Genomic DNA, 18362 nt, shown 5'->3' with positions numbered 1-18362 from the left:
AGGGCCGGAAGAGAGAAACGAATATCTGAGAAGAAATCAGAGTTGCAGGAGAGAGGGGAAATTGCATAAGAAGAAGAAGGGGCCTAAAACCATAACTATTCCATTCTATTCAATCTGTGGGCTCTCGTGAGATAATTGAGGTTTGATTGGGGCCAAAAGTTAAGTAACCCTCAGTGTCTCCTGAGTTATCACAGTAGCATACACTTGACTTAGAATTTGTGTGCTAGGTGAAAAATGAATCTAACATTAGCATGCATCATAATTGCTTGGAATTGCGTGTTTGTGTGTATGTGCATTCCCCTTTGCTCTCTCACTAGCTTGTGGAGCTAACCCCATTGCACAACCCCCTTTTTAGTTGATATGTAGGTAACCTCTTGATGAGCACCGTTGGATGCGAATCAAGCAGAGCAGGTGGCTGTGACTTGGATGTCGATGTACACCCAAGAATGGTGCCCTAGTGGCGTGATTTATTATTTAATTTCTGTATTCATGTTCATACATGTATAAACTTTATGTTTAATTATAAGGAGAGAAATGAATGGTTACGAGATATTGAAATGGTACTATGTGTTATTATTAGAGAACCGATGCTCTATATTCACATGATTTAGTTAAATTTCGCTTCCGCTAACTCTGTAATTGGAACGATTTATTCCATTGGGTATGTTCCCTATGTCAGCATACAATTATTTATGTTCTTGAGATTTTTATTTAGAACCTAATTGTGGAGAGTAAATCAAGAGGTTATGCCAGATTGTGGTCGGTGCAGAGCATCATTGCTCCGATACCACTCTGTCACACCCCTATCTCGATGAAAGATATTTTACAATAAAGGGGGTGATCTTAATACAAGCTATTCAAAAGAAGAAAACTCAACTAGCAAATGAAACCTAGTAAACTTAGAAACAAACTTTAACAAGGAAACAACATCCTAAGAATAGAGAACAACTACCTAGCGCAGTTGGTAGAGTGTAGAATGTAAAAGCCCACCCTACTTAGGAGGTCTCAGGTTCGAGCCCCCTAGTTCTTATCTTCCCTCTCCCCCCTTAGAATAGAGTACCTATCAAAAAAAAATTCCTAAGATCCCAAACCATCTCTAACACTTGCAAACGTACCCCACTTTTTAAATTGACTGAATAAAATATTATCTACCTAAATAAAATAAATTCGTAATATCTATAGGACACAAGACTCAAACTGGACCCAATTCATCTCCATTTGGATACCCAACTGGGTTTGGGTCGGTCCATGGTAGTGTATCTGCATCAATTTCCCCGGTGTTGAGAATGACGAGTTTTGTAAAATGAGAGAATCAGTATCACTCGATCGGTATCCACAAACATCGGCTTTGATGGGGTGATGATCCAGCACATCTCATGATCAACCATCACAATCCTCTGATGGTCATTAACAAACAACGTCTCTTCGATGGGAATCTGATCGTGGGGTTTCGCAACTGAAATCGAACTGTTGATCAATTCTTCAATTGCAACCTTGATCGGACCGAATACTTCAGTTTCAACATCGCTTTTGTTAACCACATTTTCTTCCATATCTGATCTGCCTTCTGACGATTGTATCATACTTGACATCGTATCATAGAAGAAGTTGTTAATATTGGCAAGATCCCAAAAACCTGTCATCAAATTAAAAGTTCTGTTTGCAATTTACAGAAAAGAAACTCGCTTTTTTCCTCCGAGAAAAAGGAGCAAGGAGCAATTCGTATCAATCAACCTCCATGATGTAGTGGGTTTTAGATAACAATGGCAGAATTGTAATTTATTGGACTGTAAACTAAAGAAAAGAAAAGAAGTGTGGAGTACCGCAGGGATAGGGACTGAGGAGGGGTAAACTTGGAAGAAAATAAAAGACAGACAAAATAAAAAGAAAAGAAGTGTGGAGTACCATAGGGATGGGGACTGAGGAGGGGTAAACTTGGAAGAAAATAAAAGAAAGGCAAAATAAAATAAGAATAGAAGAGGGGCAATTCTGGAAGAAAAAAAAAAGAATAATGGAAGGGTAAGGGGGTAATCTTGGAAGTTGGAACAAAAGATGATAAAGTAAGTTAGAAATGGACTAAAAGGGGGAGAGCAGTTTAGGATACAACAAAAGGGGACAAAAGAAGGATCGTGGGGTGGGGGTTACCGTCTTCTTCTAGGAGTGTGACTGAACACCGAAGAAGCTGCTGTGAGCTGTGCAACAGAGGAAGGGTGGAAGACATGATGAACTCTTCTACCAGTGGAGGATCTGGCAGAGAAAAGGGCGGAAGTCTCACGCTTCGACAAGGAGTTCGAAGTTCGAACCCAGGTATGTTTTTTTCTTTTTTTTTATTTTTTGGTTGGATACCTCTTGTTCTATCTGCTCTTCTTCTTCCTTTTTTTTTTTTTCTTTTTTTTCTTCACTGATGCAGTGCTGGGGTCAGGAATTGAAAGGTGTGGCTTAGGGTTTCTGCGGGGAGATTAGGAATTGGAGGGATAGGATAGTGCGGCACTGGAATTGAAGGGAGATTTTGGGTTTTCAGTGAACCGAAGGGAGGTGTTGGGGTCTGCTGGGTGTTTTTTTTTTTTAATATTTGACTTCTCTGTTTTTCAACTGAGTTGTTTTTTTTTTTTTGTAATGGAACTCCAGGAGGGGGGTATGTCAGTGGGAGAGGAAAAAAGGAAGATGGGGCGTTGGGAGGAAGGGAGTATTGCTGCGGGAATGGGGTGGAGTTACTGTTAAGAAGACAAAAAAATAATTAGGGCAGAAGAAGGTAGAACAGGGAGAGAGAATGAAGAGGATGGATACCATTTGGCTCTGATACCAAATTGGTGGAGGGCCGGATGGGAGAAAGGAATATCTGAGAAGAAATCAGAGTTGCAGGGGAGAGGGGAAATTGCATAAGAAGAAGGTGGGAGAAGAGTGCACATGCACAGCCACACAGGCTACTCAAACCATAACTATTCCATTCTAGTCAATCTGTGATTTCATTCTAATACAAGCTATTTAAAAGAAGAAAACCCAACTAGCAAAGGAAACCTAATAAATTTGGAAACAAACTTTAACCAGGAAAGAACATCCTAAGATTCCTTACCAACTATAACACTTGCAAACGTATCCCACTTTCTAAAATTGACCAATTAAAATATTATCCACCTAAATAAAATAAATTCCCAATATCGTACTAGGCCCAAGAATCAAACTGGATACCCAACTGGGTTTGGGTCGGTTGAAGCCTTGAAGGTTGTGTATCTGCATCACAATCCTCCATATATGAGACAGTCAGTCCAATTATGTTTAGCTTCTACAGGCAGCAGACAAGCATTTTTTTTTTTCCCATTTATCTCATTTGTTCCATTATGAATAAGATGCCTTAATACGAAGAGTGCATAAACCATATTAATAAGCTCACACTACTAACCCATCAATTTGGTACCGCAAATTTAGGATTTCCATTGGGAGGTATGAAGTTCCCAGGCAGACACTGAGAGGGGGGGGGGGAATCAGTTGTCACCAAATTTTCCACCCATAAATGTGACTTTAACTAGTATCTCGGATATCGTGCTGCTTTCCAACCCAATTTAACGAGCTAAGGCTATTTCACTATTACTGTGAAACAATCATACAGTCGTGTGCTTATCTACCTTCAACCAAATAGTGGTCAAGTCTACCGGACAATGCACACCCACCCTGCAATCATACACATTCCATGCCCTTCTATACCCAAATGAACAATCACACAACACAAGGTCTACGTGGTTCAGCGAGATGCCTACATCCACGGAGCAATACCCTAACCAGGGTTTCGTATATTGCCCGATACACTACTCGATTTTAATTGCGTGCTACAATTCAGGTGCACCTACACCTGCTTCAACCTGTAAAGTCCGTACAGGCAAGGGCAAACTACGCCGAGCTCCTATCAAGCACCCCACTTGACAGGTTGCGATGAATTTAATCAAAACAAGTACAAGTCCCACCCTTACAATAATGCCAAAGGTGTTTCACTAGTAAACCACCTAAATCGAAGATATACAAGGACTTTCTGAAACGTGAGATTACCTCTCCAGAGTAATAACAACTTTCGATGGCCTGACCCTGGTCCCCGGTCATATATTGGAATCTTCAACTAACTCCTCACAGATGGAGAGATTTGAATCTTCAAGTGTTTTTGCACACGAACTCACTTTTGTCTTCTTCTTCTTTGCTTCGGTCCCACATGCTTTTACACCACCATCAATGGCCAATACCAACTCTTTGAAGTCTTCAATGAGCACTTTAGAGAGTTAGGACAGCTTTAATGCCATTAATCACACCCTCAATCTTCAAACGTGCATCCGCAATAGATTTTCTCCACACTCTCATGCAAGAAGCACTTTTTGGGTCAGCTCTAACTCCTTTTGTTTCACACTTTGAACTTATGCTGAACACACTTCAAAAGCGAGAAATTACTTTTATATTCTATCTCCAAGTTTAAATGGCTTGCAGCATAAGATTGGTTTTGCGTGAGTTGCACCCTGTCATGAGTTAGGATGTTAGATGACGTTTCAACCTCTGATTGGCTTGTCCACTGCCCTTTACGCTGAGTCATTGGATTGACTTGTTTGAGCGGGAAATGATTTGGGCTTCTGATCTGAATATCTTCTGGTTGATCAGAGTTACTGACCAATATCAAACATTGAGTTTCATCTGGCCGAGCATAATCATCAGCTCGCAAGTTGAACTTTATTAACTCGGTTGGCAAAGCATAAACATTGATTGACGAGCATAGACATCAGCTCATCTGTCTGAATTAAATAATGGGCTGATCTGACCTCAACTGCCTTCATCACCTCGGTTACTTCTTCAGCACGGCTTCGGATCATCAACTCAATCATTGCTTTGACCATTTTTTCACTATGGATGACCTCTTCACCTCGAATGACTTGTTACCTCGGCCATCACCTCGGATGCCTTGTAGCCTCAGGTGTTACTGCTGAGCACGATCACCACTTGCCACCTCGGCTCAGCTAGTATGCTCACCTAGGCCACACCTAGGCCATCTTCAGTTAACAAGAAAACTTCAAGATGCCGAGCCATTGTGATACACTGCTACACGTCCTCAGACATATCTAGCTCACTCTGGAGCTCGGCCACCTCATGATACACTGCCCAGCTCACTCTGGAGCTCGGAGCACGACCACCTCAGCCATCTCGTCATATACTTCCTAACTCACTCTGGAGCTCGGCACATCATCATACACTGCTCAGAAGTTGCCAACAATGACAACACACTGAATACTGCAGTCTGACACTGCCAGATGCCGAACAAGGTATCAGGAAAGTATTGGAATGTACAATGATTTACACAAAGAATGGGTTCTATATTGGTTCAAAATGTACCAATGGGATAAGGATTGATGAAGATGACGAAATGATAGTCAGACCCTAACAATGTCCAAGCCCATCATTTGGTCTACCCAGGTACCTATCTCTAAACTTCTTCATCAGTCACCAAAGGAATGCATTTGTTCATCAAATCCATTAAACTCATAAGCCACATCAAAGGATAGCATTAAGTCATAAGTATTCCCTTCTCATTTTTGTAAAAGGCTCCTTCACCCCAAAAACCTAACCTATCAGTTTTATTGTTAACAGTGTTTGTTTCCAGATTTTTCCTTTGAGGTTTTAATGAAATAATTGCTGACAATGACTATTCCATCTTTCTGCAATCACCCCATCCTTCATCCAAGACAATTTAACCCTTGCTCTAATGCACCTACTACCCAACAATAAACCCCATTTAACATCAGCCCCGGTGGATGTCGTGGAAGCCTTCTGTTGTTCCCAGGTGGACACTGATAGGGGGGTGAATCAGTGTACTCAAAAACTTTTTCCCTCAACAGGTTCACTTCCCAATTCACCTGTTGATGCCCCAACACTCAACACAACCACTAAACTATCCACTCAAATGCACAAATACACACAACCAACACTGCAATGCTGGAAGCCTCTCACTGCTGCTCAGAGCTATCACACTATGCTGGCACTCAACCACACAACCACATACACTGCGAGAGACCCTCACTGTTGGCACATAAAATCACATACACACCCCAGCCTGACTGTCAAAGGCTCTACCAGGTGTATACACCCATCCTGCAGAAAAGCACTTCTAACAAAAGCAAGCAAGCATTCACAACACAAAGATATACATGCTTCGGCAAGTTGCCTACGTGCACGAAGTAATGGTCACACTGACCTTAGCATTTACTCAATACTGGTCTTCAACTGCAATCAACAGTCCAGGTCCTACACCTGCTTCCACTCCTGATATACAGAAGCAAGTGTATATCCCCAATGAATACAGGAGCAAGGGTGTTACCCCCAATGGTACCCAGCACCCACTGGTTACCTAAATATAGAATCGGGCTTATAACAATGCCCTACAATGAACCCACATCTAGTCTAGGTCTTTGCAGTAATATAACCTAGCTAGCATATATGAAATACACAATATCAAAATGACATGCCAATGGGTAAGGAATGCTCACAACATTCTATGTCTCTGATCACTGGTATTCCGGAGAAGCTCGATGATGGCAATCCGGCTTCGGAGAAGGTTCCCTGACAATGGTGGACCTTCACAGGATGTCCTAGCAGTAGACAATCCCTAACACTCTCAATTCTTCTTCTTTGGTATTTTCACAAACACCTTGAATGCACACACATACACAAGTATTTTCCCCTTTTCTTTCTTCTTCTTCCTCCCTTCTCTTTTTCTTTCCTTCTTCTTCTTTCTCCTTTCCTTCCTTCTTTTCCTCTCTTTTCTTCTCTTTTCTTCTCTTTTCTTTCCTTTCTTCCTTTCCTCCACCGAATCTAATATTGAGGTTCAACTTCTTTGCTTTTTCTTCTCTTTTTCTTCCCTTCGTCTTTCTTTCTTCCTTCCTTCTTCTATCCTTTCTTTTCTTTCTTCCCTTTTCTTTTACTCCATTTTTATGCAACCACCAACATAGATTCGACTAACAGTGCACACACTCCATTATGGCAGCTTAATGGACTTCAAAGAGTGCAAGGATGGGGTTGGTGAAGCCTTCAATGCACACAACAAGAGGGCAGAAGGGTATTTGCGATTTTCACTCCACAGAGGCTACAACCTCAGTCTTCTAGTTCTTCCAGTGGATAGAGCTCTTCAAAATGAGAAAAAACCCAATTTGGTTCACCTCATTTGGCCACCGGATGAGGGAGATATCGCATTTTGAAGTTGGATCATTCGTAGAGCTCAAAATGGAATCTCGGGGAAGTGCAGGGTGTATGCGCATTGCACTTAAACGGCTCTTGATCCCATGTAGCGCCAGTGCATCAATGCACTTATCAACGTCCGTCAGATCGTGATTATGAAATCTGCCTGATTTTCATGCGTCAGATCGCTCAAGATTTCGCCCGTCAGATCGGCATCACGTGATAGAGTCAACATCAAACGGCTATTCATCAAAAAAAAAACATCAAAACGCTAGCAGTGGCAGATTAATGTATCGCGCTCCTATTGGCTGTCTCGTACGGAGGCCTGCGAGCCTTCAGATCTGTCGGTGAAGGCGGGAAAGATCTTTGACTGTTGGATCGTCATCAATTATATCTTGAACTGGCAGGGCGCATGAGATCCTCCCAAAGAGAATCATTTCTGGGCACTTCTCTACACAGGCGCTGCACGTGATCAGGGATTACAAGGGTCTACAGATCTAGATTAATCTGGACCACACATTCAAATTTTAAAATCTCAATTGAATGTTATCCTATCGATCGGAATCTTCTACACTCCCAGCCTACCAGAAAGCCCAAAATGGAATCTAGGCCATAACTTCTTCGTTTTAGCTCCGATTTGAGCGCTATTTGCGGCCACGTGTCCATGACGATGAGCACTACCAATCAAAATTGGCCACATCAGCAAAATCCTTACTAATTTTCTCAGGGAACCCAAAAACAATTTGGATTGCCTAAAATGCCCTTCATTTTAGGCAAGCAAACAAGAATCGCTATAACTTCGCCATCCGAACTCGGACTTACGCGATTCCAACTGCGTTTCAAAGAAGACTTGACGAACTACAATATTCATGTAGATTGCTTCGCCCAGTTCTGCCATTAGAGTCTTCAAAAATGCCGACGAACATGCTGGCAGTGCGTGATCCTATCAAATCACAATTTCCAAGGTATAAAACATTCACCCAAGGCTGTTTAAGGCTTCCAAACACTTTATAATATGCTGTCACATAAGCCCGGATGCTCCAGCATCAATGCCAACATGTCACAGTATTGTCAAATGACCAAAATCCCCCTGTGAGCTATGTCAACACTCCATAGACCTCTGTGACTGACAAAAATCACCAACATACTACTGGATGCTCACTGTCACCTGTCTAGGCCATCTGTACTCTTTAAAATTACAGAAATGCCCCTGAATGTTGTCCATGCCTAAAATGACAGAAATGCCCCTAGATGACTCCCAAACACTATGGGACCTCTGTGTACACTGCCAAACCCCCTATAATGATCTCACTGCCACTATAAACACTGTAATAACTACTGGGGATGCTGGGACACTATCCAGTCATTGCCTGCACTGTCCTAATCACATACACTGCCCTGGTTGCCACTGTGCACTGCCTTTATCACTGTACTGCACCAAGATGTATTGTGTTTGCAACAACAACACACATGCACTGTGTTGACAACAATGACAACCAACACACAGACACTGCCATTTGCACTGTGTGTTCAACACCTTCCAACCAAAAACCCTTTGGATGTCCATTCCACCTTATATTGTGCTTGCATCCACCTTGACATTAAACTTATTACTCGAGATTTTAATTCTAACATCTTCATAAAAAATCCATTTTGCTAACCTTTATCAACTTTTGGAATGAGTAAAACTTGAATTTCGCATGACTCGAAACTACAACCAATCCTAATCTCTCCACCACAAGTTTGTTTACATGTAGATTTCTACATATAATACAGTGAGCAGTATTCCTGGATTGAAAATCCAATCATCCATTATGGAATCTACCGATAGCATACATATGCAATGTATCTGCCATGTGGCAGGTCAGATGAGGCTGAAATTTCATAGACATGTAGACCTCAAAGTCCCCTACTCACATGTCAGGTTACAGCCCAAGCGAAGTTGGCCGAGTGGCAAAATAAAGCCTTGAAAATCCAAAGAGAAAATTAAAGTAATTGAAAAGAATGGATAGATGAAAATGCAAGGAGAATGTACCAACATGTAAGGGTATAAGATTGAATTTGAGTCTGACATTTTATACATGGCCAATCCAGACATTTTCCTAGCTATCCAATGGTTCGATTTGCCACATAACCCTTCCACGTGGAACAGCTAGGTGTTCAAACAAGATATTCCCTATTGACTGCACAATCCAAAGAAACTTTTCCATATAATACAAATCAATGCAACAATAGGCTATGAATTAATATACCAAGTCTACCAATGTTCAAACCAGTTAACAAAGAGAAAGAACGGATAGATGAAAATGCAAGGAGAATATACCAACATGTAAGGGTATATGATTGAATTTGAGTCTGAAATTTTATACATGGCCAATCCAGACATTTTCCTAGCTATACAATGGTCGGATTTGCCCCATAACCCTTCCACATGGCTCAGCTAGGTGTTCAGACAAGATATTCCCTATTGACTGCACAATCCAGAGAAACTTTTCCATATAATACAAATCAATGCAACAATAGGCTATGAATTAAGATACCAAGTCTACCAGTGTTCAAACCAGTTAACAGAGACCCAGCTACCAAACAGCTCAGATACCTACATCGTGGCTGATAACTATTACTAGTCAAATTTTTATTTTATTTTTTTAATTTGAGTCCCATTTCCCCTCCCACCATATCTCTGAAACTTCCAAAAAACCATCACTCCACATTTTTTGCCATGGTGGACAGGTTTACATCCAATACCAAACAAAAAATGGTTAAATACTTGTTGTGACTAACAGTACAGGAATTTAAAATTTAAAAAAAAAAAAAAACCATGACAACTAAAGTTCATTCACAATTCACCCCACAGGTAAAAGAGGTGGGCTCTTACAACAGGTATTCAATGTTGGCAAGTTAACTATTTGCAAAGAGATAAAATGCGTTATTAAGAGGTTGAATAGGTTATTATAGATATTTATGGTGAACTTGGCTAGATAAACAGGCACTTTGAACATATTGAGTTACATCTGCAATTCATATGCAAATTGCTCAATCATCCCCTTCTTTCTTGTAGTCCAGCATTGTGCCCAAGCCCCCAAAAAAATTCTTGAAGCTTAATCTCAATGCAAGCTCCCAAGAGATCCCTACATCCCATAGGCAGGAGGGTCATTTAGCAAACATGAGGATCCAGTTGAGTCGGTAAGCTAGGGCCCTACTCAAATTAAAAGTTCATTCATAGCAGAATTGAAGACCATTTTTTGTCAGTCAAGTCCGTCATAGGGCTATCCTCAAGTGATTGCAATGGAAGATTCAGTTTTTGGTTAATAGTTGGTTGACCTCTAGAGATAATGGTCCATGGAGATATATGCAGTTGATCAGATGCAACATCTCCATGTTCATCTGGGAATATCTCATTTCATGGGAGGGGAAGATCAGTTATGGCAGGTGAGTGGGAAACAGGAAGGACTGGTACATCACCAATATATAAAGGCCCATATCCTACGATTTAGTTTCTCCCCTCTTTATTGCTATTCTGCTTCCTTGTTGACCAGTTTCTCCTCTGAAGGTTGTGAGTTTTCTTCTAATTAGTAAAGTCATCATTCATAAAAAAAAATGCACACTTTACATAGCAATCGCTAATAAGTACAGAAAAACTTCTTTACTGATAATAATCCATGTGCTAATACATTTCAACGGACACAATTATATAGACAATAAAATCACTTCTGTTTCATTTAGACAACTCTAAAAAAAAATTGAAAAATTAGATTTTGTTAACTTCCATTCTAAGAAAACCATTCTTCATGGCAGAAACCTTTTCTGGATGAATCATGCTATTAACCTTTACAGAAAAAGAGTGCCAAACATGAGATGACACACAATGTCATTTAAGATGTGAGATGTGGGACCTAAGAAGCTAAACACTAATAGAAAATATGACAACATTCCAGCAAATTAGAGAAAAACACACAGAAGCTTCTGCTAAAAACTAGAAGCAAATCAAATACTAAACACAATTATAATGTCCTTAAGCAACTATGTATTGATCCTCTTTGTTGATAAATTATTCAACCAGATGCCTGAACCCATGCCTAATACTATGTCCACACATGACCACGAGAGACAACTAAGCAATTAACATAACCAACAACAAGGACAAGAAACGAGTGTATCCCTCTCAACCTAAGCAACCAAATATAGATCAAACAAAGATACATCCCCTGAAATGCATGCATCATTCCAGCACTAAAATTAAATAAAAGCAATAGCATATCCACACAAAAAAAAAATTTAATGCTTAGTTACTGAAAAAGGCTCAGATCCTCCAAAAAAAAAACAGACCAATAGCTACTGAAAAAGGCTCAGATCCTCCAAAACTGCAGATAAACAACTCTAATTTTGTGTCTTTTCTCCTCCATTCTCAGAAAAATTTTCAAAAAAAAAAAAATTGCATGCAAGGTTATAATTACAGAATCGTTGCGGTAATAGAAGAGTAAAAAGCACAAAACAAGTATAATTCTTGCACAAACACACTAATCTCCACAACAAGATACCAAGCTACTAAAAAATTAAAATTTCTAACAATAATAACCTGAACAAAAATCCACATAAAATTGCATTCTTTCAACAGAACCAGAGCTCCTTAAAATTAGAAACAAAATCGAAAAATCCACAAAACATACCTTTTAAAAGAAAATACACGCTCCGCAAATCACCTTAGTTCCTCTGAGACTCAGACTGAGGGACTGAAACAAACAAGGAGACAAACCCTAAGAGTAAGTGAGTGAGTTAGTAAGAGTGAGTGAAAGCAAGAGAAGAAGAAGGGATTTTGAAGCAAAGCGAGGGAACGGTATAGAGTTTTTAGGGGAAGAAACGGAGGAGACTGCAAATTTTAAAAAAATAAATTAGTAATGACAAGTGGGAAAAGAAGGGAGGAGAGAGAGAAGAGAACGAAGCAGAGACAGGTTCGTTCAACTAAAGAGAATGAATATTAATTTTAAATTAATTATTTATTTATTAAAATATTCAGAATTGTATCAAAATCGATCCGTCAATCCCTCTGAGTCGGAGAGATCGACCAGTGAGACTGCATGCGACCCTCTGTGAGAGAGAGAGAGAGAGAGATCCCAAAGAGGACACAAACGCACCACTGTCTCTTTGCACATCACCTGTACCTTAGGCGCACGTTAGTCAAAGTGCCACACCTCGGTTTGCCATATCAGAGGAAAAAGGAGAGTTTGCACACCATTAACTACGGTCTATGAACCGAATCATTGAGACCAACCCATACACATGGACTATGGGCTATATAGGCTAGGGCTGTAAGTTTGGCCCTGACAGCCCGAACAGGGTCTGGGCTAAGATGTATAGCCTTGAGGTGCGTTAGGGTTGAAAAACTTTGATCCTGGGTCAGGGTTAGAGATGTAAACGAATCGAAATCGACTGGATAGTGGCATTATCATATTCGTATCCGTTTATATTTGATCGGATTCAAATAATATCCTATCGAGTTTTAGACGGATTCGAACGGTTTTTAGACGGATTGGCCCTGACAGCCCGAACTTTTTTTTGTTTTAGCCATGTTGTTTTAGCCAACCAAGCCAATTGGCAGAATCGTTTTTTTATTTGTTTTTAGGGTTTTTTAATGGGAAGGAGAGGAGGCAGGGGCTCTGGAGGCGCATGTTACCAGCGGTAGGGCTCTGGAGGCGCGTGTTAGCAATCTTCTTGATAGGTTTTCTATGTTTTGGTCATGGCTGTTTCCCCGCGGCAGGGGGATGGAGGCCCCCTAATCAAGCCACTGTGATCCAGAACACAGTTAGGGAGTCGATCTCTTATGCTGGAATGGTATCCAAATCGAGTGTCCCTCATTCTGCCAGCGTGGAGATTAAGAAGGCAGTTTCTTATTTTGGGAATCCAGCGATTTACTTCACAGCTGAGGAAGTGCAGAGATCAGAGGAACCTTTTCAATCATCTCTGGTTGCAAAGTGTGCCTATGGACGGCCTTTGATGAGCACATTTATGTGTGAAATCTTAGGGCATAAAACATATATTTTACCACATTGGACAGAGTTACTCGGTGCTTTCTTGTGCTTTTCAGGTTTTAGGTGAATTCTTGTAAAAATGAAGAAGATGATGCTAAGGAAATATTTTTAAGCTGTTTAGAGGTGTTAATGGCTTGGATACGTAGCCCATCGAGTCAGCTTCGTAACGATTCAAACGGCACATGATTCCGAGTTGAAACAAAGAAGTTACGGCCGTTTTCGTAACGAAGCACGAAAATGGTCTACAAGGGTTTATTTGTAATTATTGACAGTCGATCAGAGACAAAGTGAAGCAAAAGTTCGGATTCCAGGGGCCTTAATGTAATAACCAGAAATTATATTTCCTGTACCCGAAAGATTCCATTTGGAGGGCTCTGGACAGTCCAACTTTAACTTGAGATATCTTGGGCTCCCGAACTCCAAATTGGACAAAATTTGGGTTTATTTTGGGTGATTTTTTGCAATGAACACAATGGTGAGGACTATATACAAGCACCTCATGCTCCACGTTTTTTGAAGGACAGAATGGGTATTTTATTTATTCTTGAAGGAATCCTAGTTATCACCCTTACTTTCTCTCTCCTCCAACTTCTCAAGGGCACTTCTGGAATTCTACTTGGGATAGATTTATTTTGAAAGATATTCTCTCACCTATGGAAAGTTGAAAAATGAAAGATGCTTTGATTTTATTGATTGGAGAAGATATCTACAAAGAAAAGGAAGCACTTGTTAAAATTGGAAGTTTACTTTTCTATAAATAAAAAGTCTATGTAAACAATCTTCTCTTCTTCTTCTTTCTATTTTTTTTCTTTTTTTTTCTTAGGATTCAAGGCATTGTAAAAGAGGAAGGAGAAGAGAATATTCTCTTTTCTTAGGGAATATTTCTCCTACACTTCCCTCTTCTCTCTTCTCCTCTCTTTCCCCTATAAATACCCCTTGTCCTTTGAGTTGTAAGAAGTTAGTTTTTTAGTTCAGTTTTTAATTAGTTTCTAGTTCAATTTTAATTCAATTTTTAGTGTAATTTTTAGTTCATTCACTTAGTAAAATTTCTTTTCTTCTTCTCCTTCTAAGTTGTGATTTTTGGCTTTTCTAAGTTCTAGTTTGCTTTTTGATTTTTATTTAATGGTTGTAATAGGTTTAGTTTATGCTTTAATTTCAATTAAAGTCTTCAATTGGATTGTAATTTCTTAATTCTAGTTTAGGTTTTAAGCCTTCTAGTCTAAGTTCTTAAGTTGATGACAAGACTTGAAGATTTAGAAGAGGATGCCATGGTAAGTTTATGCAAGTATTCAAGCTTTTCAATTACATTCATGCAAGCACATCCAGGTTTTACTATCTAAACTCTCAATCTCATTCTCCCTCTCCTCTATCCCTCTCTATCTTCTTCTTCTTCTCCCTCTATTTCTTTTAATTTTTTTTTATATGGTTGTAGTATGTGGATGCACTTTTATTCCCTTATTTTTTTTTATGTGATTATGAAGTGTGGCTGCGTTTTTGTTATTCCTTCCAATTTACGTTAGTTTGATAGGTTAGATGTTCATGTGTTAGGATGCCAATTTAATCCCTTAATTTTGTTAGATGCTTATGAGTTAGGATGCATTAATTGTCATTAATTTAATTTTACACTTTAATTTGGTTCACTTTGCATTACTTTTAAGTTAGTTAAATAGAGTGGCGTATATCTCCTCGCATTCGATCCGTAGCTACGATTGACCCGTACGCTTGCGGTAATTTTTAAACTCAAACAACCTTCATTGTTTGCTCTAAAGGATTTTTTTATGAAGGTCTTCCATATGCTAGGGGATGTGGTTATCTCCAGTTTGGATCAATGCCATGTTTTGTTGAGGTTTACAAATCACCAGGATTTTATTAAGGTATGGCTGAAGGAGCATATTGTGGTGCGTGGTTTTATCTTTTGGTTTTGTAAGTGGTCAAGTGATTTTGTAGTGGGTTGGGAATCTCTAGTTGCGCCTGTGTGGGTCTCTTTGTCGGGTCTGCCAGTCAATTTCTTCCAGGGGAATTTTTTGCTTTCGATTGCTAGTGCTTTGGGTAAGGTGCTGAAGGTGGACAACGCAACTATGAACTGTACGAGAACTACTGCTGCTAGGGTTTGTATTAAAATTGATACTAGGGAGGAGGTGCCTGAGAAAGTTTGGATTGCTTGTGGAGGAGCATATTGTGGTGCGTGGTTTTATCTTTTGGTTTTGTAAGTGGTCAAGTGATTTTGTAGCGGGTTGGGAATCTCCAGTTGCGCCTGTGTGGGTCTCTTTGTCGGGTCTGCCAGTCAATTTCTTCCAGGGGAATTTTTTGCTTTCGATTGCTAGTGCTTTGGGTAAGGTGCTGAAGGTGGACAGCGCAACTATGAACTGTACGAGAACTATTGCTGCTGGGGTTTGTATTAAAATTGATACTAGGGAGGAGGTGCCTGAGAAAGTTTGGATTGGTTGTGGAGTGTCGGGATTCTTCCAAAAGGTGGTTTATGAGAAAATTCCCCAGTACTGTGTGGATGTGTTCGAAGATGAGTCATCTTAGGTCAGATTGCCAAAAATTAGCGAAGGAGAAGGACAAAGGAAAGGCTGTGTTGGAAGAGGGGGAGTCGATTAGCGTTATTACACCTGCAGGGATTGAAGGAGGGGAGCATACGTTGCATGAGACTTGTGGTGTTAGAGGGGAGGGATCCTCTCGAGAAGCAAACCCAGGCTATAAGTTGCATGCTACTGTTCACTTTAAGCATGGCAGCAAGCATGTTGTACGTGGGTGTGCTCAGGGGCGATGGAGGCCACGTGTTGACTCGACCCGGGAGGGGTTTATTGAAAGGATTGTAGGGATTGTACAAGAAGGGAGATCCCCTTTAAACCTTGAGGGCTCAGGGGGCCATGTGGTTGAGGATTCTGTGGTGGTGCAGAACATCGAAGAGGACTTACCGGAGGGTGAGGATTTGACAGGGGTTGAGATTATTGAATTGCCATTGGAGAAGGCCGTTACTGCTTTGCATTGACGAAGAAGGGAAGTGTCATGGCCACCTAGTCAAAAGGCCGATCGGCCTCAGGAAAGGTCTAAGGAGGATTTTGGAGTCCCTGATTTGATTGATGAAGGGGAAGGTGGGCATGGAAGATCAATTGGGGAGCGACGGATCACAAGGTCGATGGGCCTAGCAAGTAAGTCTTTTTCGGTTCTCAATGAATTTGTTGTTTTGGAATATTAGAGGGGTTGGGAATAAGCCTTCTAAGAGGCGTTTGAAATCGCTTATTGGTGTCCATAAGCTGGATTTGGTGGCCTTAGTTGAGCCTAAGGTGAGTGCCACAAAAATAATCTTTGTTATGCGTTATTTGGGTGAGGTTGCTACTGGGGGTACTTTTTTAATTTCAGTTGTTCATGCAATGTGCACGATGGTGGAAAGGCGATGCATTTGGGATGATCTGGCAACTTTCTCTTCCTCGGTGTCCTCCCCATGGGCTGTGTACGGCGATTTTAATGCTATATTGGATCCTTTTGAAAAAGCAGGTAGGCGGGCTCCGTGCTCTCAGTCTATGTCAGATTTTGGCTCTTTTGTGAATAAGGCTGGGTTGGTTGATGGTAGCTTTAAAGGGTCTGCTTTTACTTGGTCCAATAATCAAGCTGGGAATAGGCTGCAACTTGCAAGGCTAGATCGGTTCCTTTTCAATGTGGATTGGGTTGCTACTTTCAGCAGTTCTCGGGTTCACCATCTTAGTAGGTCTTACTCTGATCATACGCCTCTTTGGTTGGAGTTGGCGAACCCTGGTGGAGATAGGGTCTCTTCTTTCAAGTTTCAGCAGATGTGGACCATTCACCCAGACTATAAGGAATTTGTGAAGGTGTGTAGGGGAGAAAGTCTTGCAGGGCAGCATTTGTTGTCCTTGTTCTTAAAGTTGAAAACGCTCAGGGTGAAGCTTAAAGCTTGGAATAAGGAGGTTTTTGGTAACATTCATCAAAATGTGCGGATGGTTGAGGATGATGTTTTGAGAGTGGAAATTTTATATGATAGTGACCATTCAGAGGGTTCAAAGGGCACTCTTATGGCGGCAAAGGAGGTACTCCACAGGACTCTTGGAGAGACAGAAACCAAGGGTTACTTGGATTCAAGAAGGGGACAGAAATACTAAATTTTTTCACTCAACGGTCATGATGGGAAGGAAAAAGAAGATGGTTAGCAGAATTCAGGTCCCTAGTGGGGATTGGGTGGAGGATTCAGATGGGGTCCAAACAGAGGCTATTAGGTTCTTTCAAAATATGGTTTCAACGCAACCTTATGAGCTTGCAGGGGAGGTGATGGAGTGTATCCCTAATGTCGTGATAGAGGAGGACAATGTGGGTCTGCTTATTTCTCCTTCTTTTGAGGAGGTTAAGGAGGCAGTGTTTGGGCTTTCTAAAGATAGAGCATCTGGGCCAGATGGGTTTTCGGGTCATTTCTTTACGCACTGTTGGGATGTGGTCGGCAATGATGTGTGGGAGGCTATTAAGGAGTTTTTTAACTCTGGTTTCTTGCTGAAGACCTACACCTTAGCTCATTTGGTGCTAATTCCGAAAAAGGAGAGCCCGCTCTCTATGGCTGATTTTCGGCCAATCAGTTTGTGCAACTTCTCTTATAAGATGATTGCGAGAATTAACTCGTGTAGGCTGGTTGTTTTGTCACCTTCAATTATTTCAGCTAAGCAGGGGGCTTTTGTAATGGGGAGAAGTATCACTGATAAAATTGATTTGGTTCAGGAAGTGATGCAAGGTCTGGACAAAAAATCTAAGGGAGGGAATGTTGCTTTAAAGTTGGATATGGCTAAAGCGTATAACAGGCTTGAATGGGGATTCCTATATGTTGTCCTAAAAAAGTTTGGTTTTGTAGATGCTTGGGTGAGTTTAATTAATGCTACTTTGGAAAATTGTTGGTTTTCCATTGTGCTGGACAGTGGTCCTAAGGGGTTCTTTAAATCATCGAGGGGCCTCCGCCAGGGTGACCTGTTTTCTCCAAGTCTGTTCATAATTGCAGAAGAGGTGCTAAGCCGAGGCCTAAAAAAATTATTTGCCAGTGGCCGAGCTAGTTATTTCCATCTTCCAAGGGGATGTCCTGGAGTTTCACATAGCCTATTTGCAGATGACATGATAATTTTCTCAAAGGGA

The 18362-nt window shown here is 40.8% G+C and overlaps 1 protein-coding gene across 1 annotated transcript in view; it reads right to left on the bottom strand.

Annotated features, from left to right (window-relative positions):
- Positions 1 to 12124, bottom strand: part of LOC122668979 (bZIP transcription factor 1-B-like) — a 51920-nt gene extending 39796 nt beyond the window's left edge. Inside the window, exon 1 of the mRNA XM_043865586.1 lies at positions 11871 to 12124. The gene's annotated coding sequence lies outside the window, so the exon portion shown is untranslated. The remainder of the gene's footprint in view (positions 1 to 11870) is intronic.
- Positions 12125 to 18362: the final 6238 nt, after the last annotated feature.

This window comes from Telopea speciosissima, chromosome 7 (assembly GCF_018873765.1).
Source record: "Telopea speciosissima isolate NSW1024214 ecotype Mountain lineage chromosome 7, Tspe_v1, whole genome shotgun sequence".
Lineage (NCBI taxonomy): Eukaryota > Viridiplantae > Streptophyta > Magnoliopsida > Proteales > Proteaceae > Telopea > Telopea speciosissima.
This window is presented reverse-complemented; position numbering and strand designations above follow the sequence as displayed.